Here is a 19,563-nt window from a genome sequence, read left to right as displayed (position 1 = left end):
GCTTTTTATTGTGCAAACGTAGGAAAACATATAAAACCTTTACATATTTGGTATCCCCGTAATCGTGCCAACCCATAGAATAAAGTTAACATGTTATTTACACTGCATAGTAAACGGCGTAAATTTATAACGTGAAAATCAATGCTGGAATAGCTGCTTATTTTCAATTCTCTCCTAAAATAAAAGTTAATAAAAGTTAGTCAATATATTATAAGCATCTAAAAATCGTACAAGTACAAAATACAACTCGTCCCACAAAAAACAAGCCCAAATACGGCTATTTCGACGGAATAAAAAAAAAGTTACGACTCTTGTAATGCAACCGTGAAAAAACAAGACATAATCCTTGGTCATTAACGCGCAAAATGGCCTGGTCATTAAGGGGGTTAACATTCATTGTTAATATCCTGTAAAATGTAATCCACGGTCAATATTTATACATTGGTTGTGAAATGTCTTGTCGTTTGAGCAGGCTATCCTAGATCTTATAAATTCCCCTGTAGGTATTGCCTAGATGGTGTGAGCTGGGTGACTGTAGTGCCCGAAGAGGGTTCACAAAATGTTTCCTTTTCTGTATTACAATTCCCCTGTAACGTAATCTCAAAGAAGGTAACAGAATCCATGGACGCAGAGCCTGTAACATTGTAAATTAAATGTATTGGTATTATTGTATTCCATAAATGGTGGTACAGACACCACATCATGACCCCTAAACAAAAAAAAGATCGTCGATGTAGCGTCCATCCCACACAATCCACTCGTAAAAGGGATTATTGGCTGAAAAAATGTTGTTCTCCCACCATGTCATAAACAAATTGTCCATGGAGAGGGAGAATTTTGACCCCATCAGGGCGTCTTCTGTCTGCAATAAAATAAAACTATCAAGGCAGAAAAAATTATGTGAGCGCAGATACTCCATTGACATTAAAAGAAATTCTTGTAGACATTTGGAATACCTGGTATATTTCCTGAAATGGAATTCCACTGCCTTGATTGCCGGAATATGTGGTATGCAGGTAGGGCCACCATCAGAAATTTCTGGGCCTCATACAGTCAGTGGAATTCCATTTGAGGACATACATCTTGGTCCCCCATTATTAGGGGATTTGGAGAGGTGGCAACGGAAAGTTGTTGGATGGGAGCAGGACGCAAAGTGTCAGGGACTCTGTGAGCGGGCAGAGGAGTAGGCTAAGAGAACGGGAGGTGGCCGAGGCGGGAGTTGGGCCAGAGTGGATATGACGCTTGACCAGCATCTGGGGTGGGGAAAGGGAGGGAGACCGGTGGGAAGGTGGGAGAGAAGGGGTAACATAAAAAAAATAATGAAACTGAATCTACTGCTTTAAAACAGTCACTCACCAAGTTGCAGAACTGGCCGCCGCTTCTGGCCTCTGCATGGGTCCCATTCCTTTCTACAAACCAATTACCGCTGATCATAACCTTGATGAGCGGTGGCTGCCCACTTTATTTTACTTTTGTGGCCAGGCCCCTGACAGTAGTACCAGCAGGCCGGTTTGCAGGGGTATTAGCCAACTACGTCACAGATAACCCAAGACCATGCAAAGTTATGTATTTTTGGCATCCCATGGAATATGGGAACAATAGGGAATTCTATCAGTAAGTATTCTGCCTGTTTCTTGGCTAATACTTCTAATCCAATTCCTTCTTCTAGCAGATTTTTTAAAGATTCTTTACATGCGGTGCTTGGTTTCGCCACAAGTTTGCGATATGTCGATTCATTGTCTAAAATGGTATGAACGTGTCTGGGATATAAACAGGAATGTAGAACAACTCCTGCTCCGTGCACTCCTAAGATTTGGAGGACACAGTTATACGCTGGATATATGGTGAGCACCTCTGTGTTTTCACCTTTAGCCCTTATGTGTATATATGAACCTTTTAGATGGTTAATCTTTACCCGCTAAGGTGGGAGGGTTGGTTCCAATGCCTAGTTATGGTGGTGTCTGTAGACTGGAGTATAGTGTCTGAGGAAGTAAAGGTCCTTTTAGACGGCCCGACACTGACCATTAAAACAAGCGCCGATTGATGATATCGTCGGTAATGTGTATGGGGGGGGCAAACAATCGTTACTACACCCAGACACCGCACCGATACGCCAGTCCAGCTGTCTCCGGGCACTGGACAATATTGCCAGAAGCAGATGGCTCCGACTACTGCATAGCGGCCTAACGGCAGAACTGCAGCTCGGCCTCTATTCTTTGACCTGAGCCATCTGCTTCCAGCAGTGTTGTTCGGTGCCCGGAGGCAGCTGGAGTGGCGGATCGGTGCGAGGTCCGGGTGTCGGGTACGCATGGAAAACCCCTTTAATACTGGCGTTTCATACACCAGTCCTATTAAACAGTTTGCTGGAGTAAGATGCAACACATTTATTAACAGGCGAATGACTCTTATTAAATGTGTCGCATCTTTTAGCTGCAACGTGGCCTGTCATCAGTACTTTCTACGTGCTGCGGCCTGCTGTAAGAGCCTGAGGGGATCCGGGAGGGAGAATCGGAGTGGTGAGGTAAGTACATTTTTAAAATGTATTTTATTGTCTGATTGGGGGGGCATACAGTCTGATTGGGGGGGAGGTATGGGTCTGGCACGGACCTTTGCCTTGTTACGCCCCTCAGAGATAAATCTGGGCCGCATTATACATATAGATTTCTGCTATAATTTACATCAGTTACTGGCGTAAATTATAGTAAAATTGTTCGCCATTTCTGCTAAGCCCCGCCCATTTTTTGCCCCCCAAAATTTTGACTTTTTTGAATTTTCTACGCTAGTAAACTGTTGTAGAAAGGTTAATATATTCCCCCCAAAGGCTACAGACCGTAATACAATATCTTTTTTTTTCGTTATCAAAATTTTTTATTAGAAATTAAACAGAGCAGATAAAACATTTTCACAAAACTGCAAAAGTTTGCACGCAGTGCAATACAATAAAGTCAAACTGTAGAAATTGTTACAGAGATATATGAACAATAGTAGGAGGTAGCCTCCCAAACAGTGAAGTAATAGGAAGTAAATAATAAAATCTAATGGTAAGTAACAGTCCCATAACCATAGCAGAAGTAGTGCAATATTTAGGGAAACCAGTCCCAACACAAATAGCAATGACGGTTAAGTGCAGATTTGAACCCCTTAATGGCAGAGCGGGGAGATACCTCCCCGCTCTGCCGTAGTGTTCAGTGGTGTCCCGCTGTAGCATCCATAGCGGCTGCTAGCGGAGCCTCCGGCCATGGTGGGGGCCCCCTCATGCCGCGGGCCCCGTAGCAGCCGCTACTGCTGCTACGGCGGTAGTTACGCCACTGGGGAGCACTACACTGGATGCACACGGTAAAGGGAGGGTATTCTGCCAATTGTGCCGTCCCCCCCCCGACTGTGCCGGGTACTCCCTGCTCTCCGCTCTTATGGGCACCGTCCCTGTCCTCGCTCCTATACCGCAACACACCCGTCACTACACACGAGGCGGGTCTCCTCCGCACCCTCCCAATGGGTGACTACCCTCCCCCCTATCACCGCCCCGGGTTTCCGGCGGAGACTAGAGCCGGCCCTGCCTCCCGCTACACAGCGAGCCGGAGACTGAGGGGTGATGCGGCCGGATAAGAGAATAATGGATGAAGGGATCACAGCCATGATACATCCTCATAGTGTCAACAGTGTCGCTGTATTTATTCATTTGCAACTTGTGGCTGTCAGACTGTGGCGAAACTACAACTCCCAGCATGCTCTGACAGCCGAAGGCTGAGAGTTGTAGTTTCAGGTTGCGGAGTACAGGATTATTTTTTTTGGGGGGGGGGTTGATTTATAACTGATGCAATGTAAAAGTGTAGTTGCCCATAGCAACCAATCGGATTCCAGCTCTTATTTTTCAGAGAGGCTTTGGAAAATGAAAACAGCAACCTGATTGGTTGCTAAGGACAATTACTCCACTTTTCTGTTGCAGCAGTTTGGATAAATCCTCAATATTGTCTCCACTTGTGCGACCTGCAATGGGGACTACAAATCCCAGCAGATCCTGCAGGTCTCTCTGAACTAGATTTTTTTTTACCAGAGTATTAAAAAGTGCATCACTCAGTAGTGTTATATAGATGGCTACAAGTGCGGAAAGTGACGATACAGCATCGTTTATGGCGTGTAATAATGTTAATGATGACGTTTTCTGTGTTGTTTATAAGACATGCTTGACAAGTGTCTCTAGATAACATGCGCCACGCTAGTGCAAAACCCAGAGGTGTTCCGTTTCTACGTAAAAAAAACTCCCCGTAAAAAAGAAGTGCATGTCATTTCTTGAGCCGTTTTTCATTCTCAATAGAAAAACTGCTCCAAAAAACGCCTTGAAAACGTTTCTGGTTTAAAAAACGGCTGAAAATCAGTGGGTGTTTTCTCTTGAAAACAGCCCCGTATTTTACAGCCGTATTTTGTTTAGCGTGTGAACGTAGTCTCAGGGTATGTTCACATGCAGAATCAAAAACAGCTGAAAATGACGGAGCTCAAGAAGTGACAGCTCAGGCTATGTTCACACGCTTAACAAAAAACGGCTGTAATATACGGAGCTGTTTTCAAGGGAAAACTGCCTCTGATTTTCAGTCGTTTTTTATGCATCAAGCGTTATTTGATGCGTTTATTGCGGCCGTTTTTTGTAGCGGTTTTTCTATTGACCCAATGAAAAACTGCTCAAGAAGTAACATCCCTTTCTTTTTTACAGGGCGTTTTTTAAAACGGTGGCATAAAAAATGCCCCGTCTGAACGAAAAGCAGTTTGTAGGGGTTTAACTACCGTTTTTCAGGCATATTTCAAGGAATTTACACCCCGAAATATGCCCGAAAACACAGTGTGTGAACATATCCTTAACATTTGAAAATGGGTACCCCCCCCCCTTAACCATGGCCGAACAATGTCAGAAGTGACTTGGCAAATTTTCTATTAACTTCCGCATTATAGTTTTTTATTGGCCTCAAGATATAAAGGTAACCCACCAGACAAGTGTGTCCCAACCCCTCCTCAGAAGGAGGGAGCCATTGGTCTAGCTGCTCGAACCCCCAGCGATCAGCTGTTATGTCTGGGGGGAGTGGTGGGACAGCCGCATGTTTTGCCTACGGAGAATGTAGTAATATATGGCGGCAATTCAAATGTATAGGATAGTTATCAGAATAGCTGGAATGTAATACCACATTCTCCCTGTAGTGGCTGCTGCAGGAAAAATGAGTAGCCGATCGTAAACTAGCTGAATGTGACGGGGGTCCCTGGAGACGGACCCATGGCGATCGCTGGATTACCGCCGTGGCTCTCATAATACAGGGGATTGACTGTGATGAGACAATTTTATAAATACTGTATCAAGGAGTTCTAAGTTAATAGAAGATTAACCTCCTCTCAGGACCCGCATCTATTAGCCAGAGTTGAGCGACTGCAGAGAGCGTTTCCTGCATTACACAGACAGCTCATTGACTTCAATGGAAACTGTGTAATGCCTCATTTCTCCAGTGGTGGTGCTGCAGGGAAATTGAACACTTCCTGACCGTTTCCCACAAGATTTGAGCAGGTCGCTGGGGGTATCATGTCATCAGACTATCATCAGGGAACCTTTATTTTCCGTTTGTGTATTCTTCATTTTTTCTTAATGTTTTGCGTTGTGTTTTATTTCCAGAAGCTGAGCGCTGTCATGGTCTATACAATCTCTGGACTATTACTACATAGTAAACCTTGCTGCTCAAAGCCTGATTGTCTCTGCAGACCAGAATGTCTCTTCCCTGTTTTATCAGAAGATCAATCTACCAGCCGGGCACTTACCCTACTTCTTGCACAATAACCAGGATATGGCCAGATCCTGCAGTCAGGACCCCCACTGTCCTTTTAGAGTAAGTCCTACCATACCTAAGCCTAAGACCTTATTCACACGACAGGGTTTTCCGGCCGTTACACGGCCGCCGTAGGAACAATAGACCCCCTAATGGGTCTATTCACACGACCGATTTTTTGCCGGCCGTCAAAAAATGGGACATGCCCTATTTTCGGCCGTTCACCCGGCTCCCATAGAAGTCTATGTAGCCGGGTTATACACGGCCATCACTTGAATGTGCTACAAGTGACGGCCGTGTCTTCCGTTGCTCGCTCTCTCCTCCTTCTGCATGTGAGGTTTTATTTTTGCTTCCTGTAGGAGTGGAATCCCCAATCCCCGGCCACAGCTTCGGCAATGTTGTGGCCGGAGATTCTGCTCCAGGAGCAGTCCGTGATTTCACTGTGTCCATATATGGACATAGTGACGCCACAGACTTCTGAAGCGGAATCCCCTGCGATGTGGTCGGGGATTCCGCTCCAGGAGAACTCCCTGCCTTCACTATCCATATATGGACACCTGACGTCAGGGACTTCTGAAGCGGAATCCCCACCGCTGTGGCCGGGGATTCCGATCCAGGAGAAGTCCCTCACTTCACTGTCCATATATGGACAGTGAAGTGAGGGACATCTCCTGGAGCCGTCCCCTACATGAAAGTAGGGGGTTGGTGCCATCTATGGGGGGTGATTATATGTACAAGGTGGCTGTGTGGCATTACCGACAGGGGGGCTGTGTGGCATTACCGACAGGGGGGCTGTGTGGCATTACCGACAGGGGTGCTGTGTGGCATTGCCGACAGGGGGGCTGTGTGGCACTGCCCACAGGGGGTTTGTGTGGCACTGCCGACAGGGGGGTTGTGTGGCACTGCCGACAGGGGGGTTGTGTGGCACTGGCGACAGGGGGGCTGTGTGGCATTGCTTACAGGAGGGCTGTGTGGCATTACCTACAGGGGGCTGTGTGGCACTAGCTACAAGGGTGTCTGTGTGGCATTACCTACAGAGGGAAGTGTGTGGCAAAAAAATTACAAATGAAATTCATCCGATTTTAAAACGGACAGGGAGTAAAACGGATACAAAATCGGCTGTTAAAAATGGCAACACGGCCCGGAACGGAACCCCTCAACAGAAAGCAACGCTGATGTGAACAGGCCTAACTGTTCTGTTGAGAAACAGGTATTGGGTATCTTTCAATCCTTTGTTCCTTGGAGATAAACAGTATAGTAAACGGTTGTTTAGTTGCCGCTTATCTCTTTTCCCTATAGCAAGGTTATGGAGCAGTCGGGGGAGTTCGCTGTCCCATACATGACGCCATTTGTGCTTTATGTGGTCTGTATACAGATGTAGCCGTCTTTATCTTGACTTTTAACACGTTAAATACACAGTGGCAAGACAGTTTAAGGGTATGTTCACACGATTAACAAAATACGTCTGAAAATACGGAGCTGTTTTCAAGGGAAAACAGCCCCTGATTTTCAAATGTTTTTTGAGCAACTCGCGTTTTTCGCTGCATTTTCTACGGCCGTTTTTGGAGCTTTTTTTCAATAGAGACTATGAGAAAACGGCTCCAAAAACGTCCCAAGAAGTGTCCTGCACTTCTTTTGACGAGCCGTCATTTTACGCGCCGTAAGATGACAGCTCGTCTGCACAGAACATCATAAGACCCATTGCAAGCAATGGGCAGATGTTTGCCGACGTATTGGAGCCGTCTTTTCAGGCGTAATTCGTAAAACGCCTCCATTACGTCTGAAAAGAGGTCGTGTGCACATACCCTTACTTTACCTTTTCAATGGCTTTTGTTGTGTGAGCTCACACTGCAGCAAGTTATCAGTCAAGATAAACGTGGCTACATCTGTACATAGTGGAGAACATGTAAAAAGGCTTCTTACAGGTAATGTGTGCTTGTAGACAAGGAGAGACCCGGATCCTTAGAAATCAGTCTGTGATTTTTCTCTCTCAGCTCATGAAGGGTTTTGTATCTTTGTGGAATTCCTGACACAACTAGATTCCTGCTGGGGTTATGAGAAGTCGTGCAGGAAGGAGCGCAGGTTCAGTTATCCGGTCTGTGACCAGGTCGACGCTGGTTGGTATGTGCTTGTTTTACATCCTAAGGCTCCATGCACACGACCGTACATTTCATCCGTAATTACGGACCCATTCATTTCTATGGCCGACGGACACCTTCCCATATATTTACGGGACAATGTCCGTGCCGTAGAAACCTTCCATAAAACATAGGACATGTCCTATTTTTTTATTTTACGTACCGTGCTCCCATACTTTATAATGGACCACGGCCTGCAAATTTCAGACCGTGATTACGGGCACGGTCATGTACATGGGGCCCGAGACACTATTTTATAACTTTTGTTTCATTAGTAACATGTAATAAAAATGATCTCTAGAATCTCTTCACTAAAGGTCTGGATACTGGAATCTTAAAGGGCAATACTACCCCAGTTCTACATGGATACAGTCAGCCTAAATATCTGTATCGGGGGTGTACACATGATTTTGTAAAGGAGGGGGGATTTTTACATGTTACGCGGAGCGCGCAGACACTTGATAGACACAAGAAAATCCCAGTCACATGGTGCAGGATATATTTATCATATGACTCTATAATGATTGCCCCAAAGCCATAGGAAAACTGCATTTTGGCGACAGACACACTTTAGAAATATATAATCTCGCTATACAGCACACAAATAAATCAGTAAGAGCTAGAGTGCCCATGATGGTAGCGCCATCAATGCCAGATTAGTGCCACCTGTACAATGTAGTACCATGCAGAGTGCCACTCATACACAATAGGGTCTGCAGAATATAGCCGTATAATCTGTGGTGGTCTTGGGCAGTAATGGCTACATTCCGGGTGATCTACGGTGGTGACGTAACTGTGTCACTACCATTTTGTGTTACATTTTACCCATGCACAGTAAGACCAAGTTCACATGAAGTTTTTAGTTTTTTGGCGCGGTTTTTGACGCAGAAACCGCTTCGGAAAACGCCTCCCATTGATTTTAATGGGAGGAGAGCAGAAAAAAGCGCTCTCGGGAAAAAGAACCGTCATGCCCTTTCTTTAGGCGTTTCCATCTCTGACCTCCCATTGACATCATGGCGCTTAATGGCCGCGGCCGAAAAACGCAGCAAAAACTGCGGCAAGTGTTATGCCGACACGTCAAAATCTGCCTCAAATTTTCAGAAGGAATTTTGAGGCAGATTTTTCCACCTGCAAAAAAACTCTGTGTGAACAGGGCCTTCTAGGTAGAAATCTGTCAATCAGCGGCGAGTGGGCGGAGGTAGCAGCAGCTCGTAAATAATGGTGTCTTTTCTATAGCGGTGGTGAAGTTCTTCAAAACAGCTTCACTTTAGCAAATAAGTGACAGACAGCAGAAATCAGTGTGTCTGTCAGTACATTATGATGCCCTAAGTGAGCAGCATAATGTAGATGACAGGTTCCCTTTAAATGATAACATTCTGGCTGCTTTCAGCTGCCACTAGAGGGAGCTCACGGTGTACAAATTTATAAAGCTCCTATTGAAGTCATTGGGAACTGTATGATTACAACTGCATCCAGCTCCCCCTGGTGGCAACTTCTGTAATCATTCAGGAGAGACTGAGACAGTGAAAGGTCTATATGGCAAGTTATTCTCCAGCCCTCTGGGCATCTTGTGGGCATTATTGCAGCCATTAGTACAGCGTTTATAGGGTCGCTAGAAGATGCTCAGTAGAGATGTTGGTGCAGATATCTTGGCATGTAAGAAATATGTATAACAAGTAATGACTCCAGCCGTTATTCCATGATTAATGTGATCTTGTTCCCCTGGGGCAAAGAACTTGGAAGGCGCTCAAGAAGTATTTTGGAGACAGGCAGACTTTGGTTACGTTATGGAGCGTTTGGCTGAAGCACAAGTCTTCTGTCATCCACGTGAGCAGGTCGGTCTGTCTTGTGCGTTGCTTCTTCTGACTGGTAATCCAGATTGTCTGACATGTCTCTTTATTACAGGGAGACTCTCTCTTGGCCTGTTCCCGCCACCTCCTGCACTGCCGAGCCACCAACCTTTATTTGGACTTACGAAATCCTAGACGACCACAAGACAGGTCTGTAGTGCTTCATATTGAACTATTGGTCCAGTTGACAATAATATTAAAAATAATATTTAAACACATTGAAGGGGATGTCTGTTTTAAAATATATATATATATATTTTTAATTACTTTATTAGGGAATTCTGAGTTATTGGTGTAGTCCCTCATTCAGGATCCTCGTCTATTAGCCAGAGCGTTAAGCGGCTTCAAAGAGCGTCCCTCACTGGAGGACCCAGCACAACAACGCATTTCACGGACAGACCATTTATTTAATTGGGAACTGTATAATGCTTCATTTCTCCTGTGGTGGCGCTGCAGGGAAATTGAACACTTTCCTCCAGGTTCCCTCTCGGATTACAGCTGATATCTGGGGGTGCTGCCACTGGACGCCCCGTAATCCGCTTATTCACTTTGGTCCCTTGGCGTTCTCCAAAGCAACCCCTTTCTAAATAGGGTTTCCAGTTTTCTATAAAAATCTCATTCACTGTATAATTAAAAGTAATGTAACCGAACAATGTGTTCAGTGCCTCAATTTCTTACCATTTTTAAGATCTGTGATTGCTGTCACTGAATGGCAAACAAAGATACATAGCCCGTTAATGGTTTATTCACACACGGCAGATTTTTTGCAAGCCCCATTCAGATGAACGGGACATTGTCAGAAATTTCTACAACAAATCTGCCATGTGTGAATATATCCCCTCAGCCTATCCGTGCCCCCTCTATTAATGATCCATGAATGTGTGTGCAGGGCGTGATCAAGACAGATTCAGCCTCTGATTATAAGCAATATTTCCAATTACTTTAAGCAAGCAGAGATCTTAAATGGTAGGTGGTTAAAACAAAAAGTATAATAGATTGTTTTTAACTTTTCATTATAAATCTAATTGCCCAATGATCTCTGTAGTATGGAGACTAAACATGCCGATCCTCTGTTCTCCTGGGGGATAAGCCGCTGTTAGAGAGATCTTGCCGCGGTTTCTTCCCCCTCTCCCCATTTAAATAAACCGGCACAAAAATCATTTTATAGTGGGATCAGGTGAAATAGCTGTTGGCCAAACAAACACTCTGCCAACATCTATTGCATATGTATGGCCAACTTTATGCATCCATAACAGGTCAAGCTTCAGTTCCCCCATTAGGGCGGGTTCACACATGGCGGAATTCCACTTAAATTCCGCTGCGGACACTCCGCAGCGTTAATCCGCAGCGGAGCCGTTTCTCCATTGACTTTCACTTTAAATTAGCAGTGTTCGTTTACACGATGCGTACAATTCCGCTGCGGAGCATAGGCTGCGGAGCGGAATTTGGTGTCCGCAGCATGCTCTGTCTGTTGCGGAGCAGTGGCGGACTCATGGCGGAATTTCTCCATTGACTTCAATGGAGATTCAAAGTTCCGCAATGAAGTCCGCAGCTGTCATGCACATGTCATGTGTGCTGCGGATACGTCTTGCTTTTTTAACTTGACATTTCTTCATTCTGGCTGGACCTATGTATTTCTAGGTCTACAGCCAGACTGAGGAAGTCAATGGGGCTCCCGTAATGACGGGAGCGTTGCTAGGAGACGTCTGTAAATAGTCACTGTCCAGGGTGCTGAAAGAGTTAAGCGATCGGCAGTAACTGTTTCTGCACCCGGGACAGTGACTACCGATCCCAATATACATGTATCTGTAAAAAAACATATAAGTTCATACTTACCGAGAACTCCCTGCGTCTGTCTCCAGTCCGGCCTCCCAGGATGACGTTTCAGTGTAAGTGACGGCTGCAGCCAATCACAGGCAAAGCACAGGCTGCAGCGGTCACATGGACTGGCGCGTCATCCAGGGAGGTCGGGCTGGATGCCGCAAGAGGGACGCGTCACCAAGACAACGGCCGGTAAGTATGAAAATCGTTTCCTTTCACTAGGGAAAGTGCTGTCCCTTCTCTCTATCCTGCACTGATAGGGAGAAGGGAAGCACTTTTCCCGCAGTCTGCAGCAGCTAGTCCGCATCAATGTACTGCACATTTTGTGCAGATCCGCTGCAGAATCTGCAACGCAGATTCTGTGCGGCATCGATGCGGACAGTTGCGGAGGAATTCCGCCATGTGTGGTCATGCCCTAACTGTGCCCGCAGCAGCGCCCATACACTTGCATTATTCACAAGTCTGAGCTGCTCTGTCTTCACATGACAATTAGCGATTACCACTGACGGATTAGGAACTGGTCCGCGCAACAGGATCGATTCTTCATCAGTTGTTTCTACCGGGACAGCAGTGTGGTATCTGGGAATGAAGGGCAGGGCCGATTCTAGCTTCTCTGCTGCCTGAGGCGAAATTGGAAATGGCGCGCCCCCCCCCCCACAAAAAAAAAATTGTAAGTAAGAAACAACTTGCAAAACGAAACAAGAAAATTAAAGCTGTGTGAACAAAAAAATACATTAGGGCCTGTTCACATCACCGTTCGCTTCCGTTCCGAGGTTCTGTCGGGTGAACCCCGCAACGGAAAGTGAAAGTGACAGCACAGCTTCCGTTTCAGTCACCGTTGATCTCAATGTCGATGGAAACATCGCTAATGGCTTCCGTTCGTCACCATTCCGGCTGGTTTCCGGTTTTCCGACGGAATCAATAGCGGAGTCGACTACGGAACGGAATCGAACGGTGATGTGAACAGGCCCTTATTGAACATTGTTATAAACTGCAAGGTCTCATAATGCTACAGGCAATTGTGTAGTAAATATCCCTATATTGCCCCAGCTATAAATACTAGTAAACTGACCAGGGCAACGTGTATCCAAAATTCAAACACAAAAATGAAAGAACAATGTCAGTGTTCAAACCTGTGTCAGGGCTCCTTTAATGGCTCTTTACAGTCAGTATAGTAACACATGCGGCACTTTACAGTCAGTATAGTAACACATGCGGCACTTTACAGTCAGTATAGTAACGCACGCTGCACTTTACAGTCAGTATAGTAACGCACGCTGCACTTTACAGTCAGTATAGTAACGCACGCTGCACTTTACAGTCAGTATAGTAACACATGCGGCACTTTACAGTCAGTATAGTAACACACGCTGCACTTTACAGTCAGTACAGTAACACACGCGGCTCTTTACAGTCAGTATAGTAACACATGCGGCACTTTACAGTCAGCATAGTAACACATGCGGCACTTTACAGTCAGTATAGTAACACACGCTGCACTTTACAGTCAGTACAGTAACACACGCGGCTCTTTACAGTCAGTATAGTAACACATGCGGCACTTTACAGTAAGTATAGTAATGCACGCTGCACTTTACAGTCAGTATAGCAACACATGCGGCACTTTACAGTCAGTATAGTAACACATGCGGCACTTTACAGTCAGTATAGTAACACATGCGGCACTTTACAGTCAGTATAGTAACACATGCGGCACTTTACAGTCAGTATAGTAACACATGCGGCACTTTACAGTCAGCATAGTAACACATGCGGCACTTTACAGTCAGCATAGTAACACATGCGGCACTTTACAGTCAGTATAGTAACGCACGCTGCTCTTTACAGTCAGTATAGTAACGCACGCTGCACTTTACAGTCAGTATAGTAACACATGCGGCACTTTACAGTCAGTATAGTAACACACGCGGCACTTTACAGTCAGTATAGTAACGCACGCTGCACTTTACAGTCAGTATAGTAACACACGCGGCACTTTACAGTCAGTATAGTAACACATGCAGCACTTTACAGTCAGTATAGTAACACATGCTGCACTTTACAGTCAGTATAGTAACACATGCTGCACTTTACAGTCAGTATAGTAACACATGCGGCACTTTACAGTCAGTATAGTAACACATGCTGCACTTTACAGTCAGTATAGTAACGCACACTGCACTTTACAGTCAGTATAGTAACACATGCTGCACTTTACAGTCAGTATAGTAACACATGCTGCACTTTACAGTCAGTATAGTAAAGCATGCTGCTCTTTACAGTCAGTATAGTAAAGCATGCTGCACTTTACAGTCAGTATAGTAACGCATGCTGCACTTTACAGTCAGTATAGTAACGCCTGCTGCACTTTACAGTCAGTATAGTAACACATGCGGCACTTTACAGTCAGTATAGTAACGCACGCTGCACTTTACAGTCAGTATAGTAACGCACGCTGCACTTTACAGTCAGTATAGTAACACATGCGGCACTTTACAGTCAGTATAGTAACACATGTGGCACTTTACAGTCAGTATAGTAACACACGCTGCACTTTACAGTCAGTATAGTAACACATGCGGCACTTTACAGTCAGTATAGTAACGCACGCTGCACTTTACAGTCAGTATAGTAACGCACGCTGCACTTTACAGTCAGTATAGTAACACATGCGGCACTTTACAGTCAGTATAGTAACACATGCTGCTCTTTACAGTCAGTATAGTAACACATGCGGCACTTTACAGTCAGTATAGTAACACATGCGGCACTTTACAGTCAGTATAGTAACACATGCGGCACTTTACAGTTAGTATAGTAACACATGCAGCACTTTACTGTCAGTATAGGAACACATGCAGCACTTTACAGTCAGTATAGTAACACACGCTGCACATTACAGTCAGTATAGTAACGCCTGCTGCACTTTACAGTCAGTATAGTAACAGATGCGGCACTTTACAGTCAGTATAGTAACGCCTGCTGCACTTTACAGTCAGTATAGTAACACATGCTGCACTTTACAGTCAGTATAGTAACACATGCTGCACTTTACAGTCAGTATAGTAACGCCTGCTGCACTTTACAGTCAGTATAGTAACAGATGCGGCACTTTACAGTCAGTATAGTAACACATGCGGCACTTTACAGTCAGTATAGTAACACATGCTGCACTTTACAGTCAGTATAGTAACACATGCTGCACTTTACAGTCAGTATAGTAACGCCTGCTGCACTTTACAGTCAGTATAGTAACACATGCGGCACTTTACAGTCAGTATAGTAACGCACGCTGCACTTTACAGTCAGTATAGTAACGCACGCTGCACTTTACAGTCAGTATAGTAACGCACGCTGCACTTTACAGTCAGTATAGTAACGCACGCTGCACTTTACAGTCAGTATAGTAACACACGCTGCACTTTACAGTCAGTATAGTAAAGCACGCTGCACTTTACAGTCAGTATAGTAACGCACGCTGCACTTTACAGTCAGTATAGTAACAAATGCGCAACTTTACAGTCAGTATAGTAATGCATGCGGCACTTTACAGTCAGTATAGTAATGCACGCTGCACTTTACAGTCAGTATAGTAACACATGCTGCACTTTACAGTCAGTATAGTAACGCATGCGGCACTTTACAGTCAGTATAGTAACACATGCGGCACTTTACAGTCAGTATAGTAACACATGCGGCACTTTACAGTCAGTATAGTAACGCACGCTGCACTTTACAGTCAGTATAGTAACGCACGCTGCACTTTACAGTCAGTATAGTAACGGACGCTGCACTTTACAGTCAGTATAGTAACAAATACGGCACTTTACAGTCAGTATAGTAAAGCACGCTGCACTTTACAGTCAGTATAGTAACGCACGCTGCACTTTACAGTCAGTATAGTAACAAATGCGGCACTTTACAGTCAGTATAGTAACGCACGCTGCACTTTACAGTCAGTATAGTAACACATGCTGCACTTTACAGTCAGTATAGTAACGCATGCGGCACTTAACAGTCAGTATAGTAACACATGCGGCACCTTACAGTCAGTATAGGAACACATGCGGCACTTTACAGTCAGTATAGTAACGCACGCTGCACTTTACAGTCAGTATAGTAACACATGCGGCACCTTACAGTCAGTATAGTAACACATGCGGCACTTTACAGTCAGTATCGTAATGCACGCTGCACTTTACAGTCAGTATAGTAAAACATGCGGCACCTTACAGTCAGTATAGGAACACATGCGGCACTTTACAGTCAGTATAGTAATGCACGCTGCACTTTACAGTCAGTATAGTAAAACATGCGGCACTTTACAGTCAGTATAGTAACACACGCTGCACTTTACAGTCAGTATAGTAACACATGCTGCTCTGTACAGTCAGTATAGTAATACATGCTGCTCTTTACAGTCAGTATAGTAACGCACGCTGCTCTTTACAGTCAGTATAGTAACGCATGCTGCACTTTACAGTCAGTATAGTAACACATGCTGCACTTTACAGTCAGTATAGTAACACATGCTGCTCTGTACAGTCAGTATAGTAATACATGCTGCTCTTTACAGTCAGTATAGTAACGCACGCTGCTCTTTACAGTCAGTATAGTAACGCATGCTGCACTTTACAGTCAGTATAGTAACGCACGCTGCACTTTACAGTCAGTATAGTAACATGCTGCTCTTTACAGTCAGTATAGTAACACATGCTGCACTTTACAGTCAGTATAGTAACGCACACTGCACTTTACAGTCAGTATAGTAATGCATGCTGCACTTTACAGTCAGTATAGTAACGCACGCTGCACTTTACAGTCAGTATAGTAACACATGCGGCACTTTACAATCAGTATAGTAACGCACGCTGCACTTTACAGTCAGTATAGTAACACATGCAGCACATTACAGTCAGTATAGTAACACATGCTGCACTTTACAGTCAGTATAGTAACACATGTGGCACTTTACAGTCAGTATAGTAACACATGCGGCACCTTACAGTCAGTATAGTAACGCATGCGGCACTTTACAGTCAGTATAGTAACGCACGCTGCACTTTACAGTCAGTATAGTAACACATGTGGCACTTTACAGTCAGTATAGTAACACATGCGGCACTTTACAGTCAGTATAGTAATGCATGCTGCTCTTTACAGTCAGTATAGTAATGCACGCTGCACTTTACAGTCAGTATAGTAACACATGCGGCACTTTACAGTCAGTATAGTAATGCACGCTGCACTTTACAGTCAGTATAGTAACACATGCTGCACTTTACAGTCAGTATAGTAACGCATGCGGCACTTTACAGTCAGTATAGTAACGCACGCTGCACTTTACAGTCAGTATAGTAACACATGCGGCACTTTACAGTCAGTATAGTAACACATGCGGCACTTTAGAGTCAGTATAGTAATGCACGCTGCACTTTACAGTCAGTATAGTAACACATGCGGCACTTTACAGTCAGTATAGTAACACATGCGGCACTTTACAGTCAATATAGTAACACATGCGGCACATTACAGTCAGTATAGTAACACATGCGGCACTTTACAGTCAGTATAGTAACACATGCTGCTCTTTACAGTCAGTATAGTAACACATGCGGCACTTTACAGTCAGTATAGTAACACACGCTGCACTTTACAGTCAGTATAGTAACGCACGCTGCTCTTTACAGTCAGTATAGTAACACACGCGGCACTTTACAGTCAGTATAGTAACACATGCGGCACTTTACAGTCAGTATCGTAATGCACGCTGCACTTTACAGTCAGTATAGTAAAACATGCGGCACCTTACAGTCAGTATAGGAACACATGCGGCACTTTACAGTCAGTATAGTAATGCACGCTGCACTTTACAGTCAGTATAGTAAAACATGCGGCACTTTACAGTCAGTATAGTAACACACGCTGCACTTTACAGTCAGTATAGTAACACATGCTGCTCTGTACAGTCAGTATAGTAATACATGCTGCTCTTTACAGTCAGTATAGTAACGCACGCTGCTCTTTACAGTCAGTATAGTAACGCATGCTGCACTTTACAGTCAGTATAGTAACACATGCTGCACTTTACAGTCAGTATAGTAACACATGCTGCTCTGTACAGTCAGTATAGTAATACATGCTGCTCTTTACAGTCAGTATAGTAACGCACGCTGCTCTTTACAGTCAGTATAGTAACGCATGCTGCACTTTACAGTCAGTATAGTAACGCACGCTGCACTTTACAGTCAGTATAGTAACATGCTGCTCTTTACAGTCAGTATAGTAACACATGCTGCACTTTACAGTCAGTATAGTAACGCACACTGCACTTTACAGTCAGTATAGTAATGCATGCTGCACTTTACAGTCAGTATAGTAACGCACGCTGCACTTTACAGTCAGTATAGTAACACATGCGGCACTTTACAATCAGTATAGTAACGCACGCTGCACTTTACAGTCAGTATAGTAACACATGCAGCACATTACAGTCAGTATAGTAACACATGCTGCACTTTACAGTCAGTATAGTAACACATGTGGCACTTTACAGTCAGTATAGTAACACATGCGGCACCTTACAGTCAGTATAGTAACGCATGCGGCACTTTACAGTCAGTATAGTAACGCACGCTGCACTTTACAGTCAGTATAGTAACACATGTGGCACTTTACAGTCAGTATAGTAACACATGCGGCACTTTACAGTCAGTATAGTAATGCATGCTGCTCTTTACAGTCAGTATAGTAATGCACGCTGCACTTTACAGTCAGTATAGTAACACATGCGGCACTTTACAGTCAGTATAGTAATGCACGCTGCACTTTACAGTCAGTATAGTAACACATGCTGCACTTTACAGTCAGTATAGTAACGCATGCGGCACTTTACAGTCAGTATAGTAACGCACGCTGCACTTTACTGTCAGTATAGGAACACATGCAGCACTTTACAGTCAGTATAGTAACACACGCTGCACATTACAGTCAGTATAGTAACGCCTGCTGCACTTTACAGTCAGTATAGTAACACATGCTGCACTTTACAGTCAGTATAGTAACGCCTGCTGCACTTTACAGTCAGTATAGTAACAGATGCGGCACTTTACAGTCAGTATAGTAACACATGCGGCACTTTACAGTCAGTATAGTAACACATGCTGCACTTTACAGTCAGTATAGTAACACATGCTGCACTTTACAGTCAGTATAGTAACACATGCTGCACTTTACAGTCAGTATAGTAACGCCTGCTGCACTTTACAGTCAGTATAGTAACAGATGCGGCACTTTACAGTCAGTATAGTAACACATGCGGCACTTTACAGTCAGTATAGTAACACATGCGGCACTTTACAGTCAGTATAGTAACACATGCTGCACTTTACAGTCAGTATAGTAACACATGCTGCACTTTACAGTCAGTATAGTAACGCCTGCTGCACTTTACAGTCAGTATAGTAACAGATGCGGCACTTTACAGTCAGTATAGTAACACATGCGGCACTTTACAGTCAGTATAGTAACACATGCTGCACTTTACAGTCAGTATAGTAACACATGCTGCACTTTACAGTCAGTATAGTAACACATGCGGCACTTTACAGTCAGTATAGTAACGCACGCTGCACTTTACAGTCAGTATAGTAACACATGCGGCACTTTACAGTCAGTATAGTAACGCCTGCTGCACTTTACAGTCAGTATAGTAACACATGCGGCACTTTACAGTCAGTATAGTAACGCACGCTGCACTTTACAGTCAGTATAGTAACGCACGCTGCACTTTACAGTCAGTATAGTAACGCACGCTGCACTTTACAGTCAGTATAGTAACGCACGCTGCACTTTACAGTCAGTATAGTAACACACGCTGAACTTTACAGTCAGTATAGTAAAGCACGCTGCACTTTACAGTCAGTATAGTAACGCACGCTGCACTTTACAGTC

General features: G+C 44.4%; 1 pseudogene; it reads left to right on the top strand.

Annotated features, from left to right (window-relative positions):
* Positions 1-5,650: 5,650 nt before the first annotated feature.
* LOC142699178 (EGF domain-specific O-linked N-acetylglucosamine transferase-like) overlaps positions 5,651-19,563 on the top strand; it is a 54,921-nt pseudogene continuing 41,008 nt past the window's right edge.

The sequence above is a fragment of the Rhinoderma darwinii genome, unplaced genomic scaffold, assembly GCF_050947455.1.
Source record: "Rhinoderma darwinii isolate aRhiDar2 unplaced genomic scaffold, aRhiDar2.hap1 Scaffold_140, whole genome shotgun sequence".
NCBI lineage: Eukaryota > Metazoa > Chordata > Amphibia > Anura > Rhinodermatidae > Rhinoderma > Rhinoderma darwinii.
The sequence above is the reverse complement of the archived record's forward strand: the minus strand, read 5'-3'. Positions and strand labels throughout refer to the sequence as shown.